Below are 3110 nucleotides of genomic sequence, written 5' to 3' on the forward strand. Positions count from 1 at the left end.
CAAGAAAGAGACTTTTACTCGGGTTAAGCTTGCTTAGCAGTGACCAGGGAGGTTTTGAAATCTGAAATAGTTTCTTCTTGTTATATTTATTATATTTACAGGTCAGTCTCACGATCTATAACGTTACCAAATCGTTATCTTTTACCAGATTATAACACATTCTATCCTATGTATCCCATGGAAGTTTTATGAATGGATCCTTCAACTGAAGTGTGACCAGAATCACAGCATCTTCTAGAGGACATTATTACAACGACAATAACATGCGGCAGTTGTTACAGGTTAAGGTCTGAAGCCTTGAAGGATAAAATCGTTTGTTATAAGTGATTAGAGTGCCAGTGGGGATGTTACTAGCCCTGCCAAGACTCTGTCACACAAATACAAGCACACACACACACACACACACACACGGAAAGGGAGAAGGAGAGAGCAGTAACAGACAGGAGAGAGAGAGAGAGAGAGAGAGAGAGAGAGAGAGAGAGAGAGAGAGAGAGAGAGAGAGAGAGATTGGCCAATGCTGGGTCTCAGAGGCAGATGCTCAGAGCTGTTTAATTGAGTTGTTAATCCAGCACAAAAAAAAAATCAGAATTGGATTTGGCAATGATGCCTCGTCCCGGTGCCCATTTCGTTCCGCCAGAACACCTGGTGTGGGCCCAGGGACAATGTTGTCCACAGAGGGTTTGTGTTGAGCTTTGACTGAAAAGGGGGTGGGTGTTTGAAGAGACTGTGTGAGCAGTGATAGCCCGGGGGTGATGAAACACACCAAAGCACCACTGAAGCAACAGCAGCAGAGGCGTCATATTTTAGTTCATTGACAGCCAATGTGACCCCGTCTGACACGTGATAAAGGCAGTGGAAGAGAGGACACAGAAGGACAATTTGTGCAGTCACTCAACTGCTTGCCCTTCAGGACTGTTTACATCTTTCAGATTAAGGGCAGGAAGAAATCTATATATCTATGATATATCTGCTTTATATGGTATTAAGAGAGAGAAGTAAACAGATAATACTATTTAATATTGTAATGTTTAGGTAAAGGGATTGAGGAGTGTTATATTTATGGTGTTTAACTTTTTTACTGTTCTCCAGTCAGAATGCCTAGTGCCCAATGACAAACCACTATTCTGCAGCCATCAGTGTGGGCCCTTGGTAGAATGCAAAGCAGAATGACGACTTGAAATCAGGAAACAAGAGGCATCTGCAAAGACCTGCTGTATAAGGAACTGTCAAAATAAGGTACCAGTAACATTATTTGTATAACTCTGTTTATTATAAATTAATGTTTTATGTGAAAGTTTCTATATATTATATATTTGCTGTATTGTAATGTAAATACAGTAACAGTCAGCTTCTATGCCTAAAATGAGAATTTATTTTTCTGCTTACATACATGATGGTATGTGTCTTCTATGGTTCACAAACCCAATGAAAATTCAAGATGACGAGGAACAGGAAAGCCAAGCAGTCTGAAGTTCTCAGGGAAGCCTGAATCTGAACAGACGATAACTTCACGGTTGAAATCCGAGCGCAGAGTGAGGGGGTATTTGGGTATTTCCAAGACCTCATTCCTTTCTGTATCAATATGAGCTCATTCTTTAATGCTGCTGGTATACTGAACACCAAATAAAAACAGCCACATGCTTTAAAGCTCCTTCCCTGATATGATAATTATTATTTTATTTGAAACAAGAATAACCATGCCCTTTTAAATGATGTTCCAATGATCTTTTTTTTTTTCTTTTTATGTATTCAAATAACTTATGAGCTAGGTTTTTCCATATGTTTACCTATATTTGGAAATAATTATTGAAAGTAAATTATTACATTATTCGTTTATTTATATAAGACTCAGAAAGTGTCCTCAACGTGTATTCATGAAAAGACTAATGGTAGTTAAAAATGCTCCAATATAATTACAGTAGCCTGTCCTCAAATGGGGGCACTAGCACTTGGGTTACATCTTACCTAGTTCCTAATTTGATGTCCACTCAGCACAGGAGAATTGTCTTAAACAAATGGGTATAAGTCTGGTAGAAGCTGAAAAATAATTTGTTTCCATTAAATATTAGTATTTTATTATTTTATTTATGGAAATCTAATACTGTATTTTAGATAACTGCAGAAGACAGAATGGTTAAAGGTAGCACTTATGAATGTTTCAATAAAGCTGTACTAATTTTTTTTCCAGTTTTTGCATATATTTAATATTGCTGTATCGATTTGAGAAACGGAACATTGAAATTCATTAAAAACTCATAAATACTTAATACGCAGATTTAAAACAGTATCAGAGTTGTAACTTTAATAATATGGCTATTAAAAAGCTGAACAGCAAAGTTTTCTTCTGGTAAACTGGTCCAATACCAGAGCATTGATAAAGATTAGATACATTAAGATTTCATGTCTGAATATCTTGTGGGGCACACTGGAGTGACAGAGTGATACACTCAATAAACTAGAAATGGAATCCACCTATATGGAATGGTCATAATAAGGGGAAATGTTATTTTTAAAATTTTCAGAGGCAGAAGAAGAGATCTCTGTGGTCCCAAAAGCTAGTACATTTTATAAATATGTTCAGAAGGTCAACTGCCAAGGTAATGCCCAGTAATCTGTGTTTTATTGCAATTAGGAACTGGTCAACAGTGGCTTTATTGCTATTTTAAACATTTTTTATCTCAATATTGCAGGTTTATTACTGGTTTTAAAAAACAACTTTGCTGTACATCTAATCCAGAGAAGTTGAATAATTGGACTGTCATGTTAGTTTATATTTCTGTATTTTACATTTTTCATATTTGTAATACCTGGTTACATTTTTATTAAAAAAAGTAAACCTAGTAGATATTTTTTTTTATTGATATATTGCTACATTTCAACATTCCTATATTTTTACTTAAATATTCAAGTGAGTGATGAATGCATAGCGTTTAATTAAGCCATAGACATGAATAGGTCACATGCGGAAAAGTGGAGAATAGTTTTTCTTAATCAAGTATTCTTGTTTTTGATCAAGTAAAACTTGTTAAAGTGTAGTCAGAATGGATTCCTAATTACCATGCAAGGGTATCTGTTATCTCTACAATTGGATCAATTACATTTACCCACAT

General features: G+C 35.6%; 1 long non-coding RNA gene across 1 annotated transcript; it reads left to right on the top strand.

Annotated features, from left to right (window-relative positions):
- Positions 1 to 903: 903 nt before the first annotated feature.
- Positions 904 to 1768, top strand: LOC121327733. Its single transcript, XR_005951607.1, has 3 exons — positions 904 to 979; positions 1090 to 1236; positions 1439 to 1768. It is a non-coding gene; the product is annotated as an uncharacterized LOC121327733 (long non-coding RNA).
- Positions 1769 to 3110: the final 1342 nt, after the last annotated feature.

Source organism: Polyodon spathula, chromosome 2 (genome assembly GCF_017654505.1).
Source record: "Polyodon spathula isolate WHYD16114869_AA chromosome 2, ASM1765450v1, whole genome shotgun sequence".
Classification (NCBI taxonomy): Eukaryota; Metazoa; Chordata; class Actinopteri; order Acipenseriformes; family Polyodontidae; genus Polyodon; species Polyodon spathula.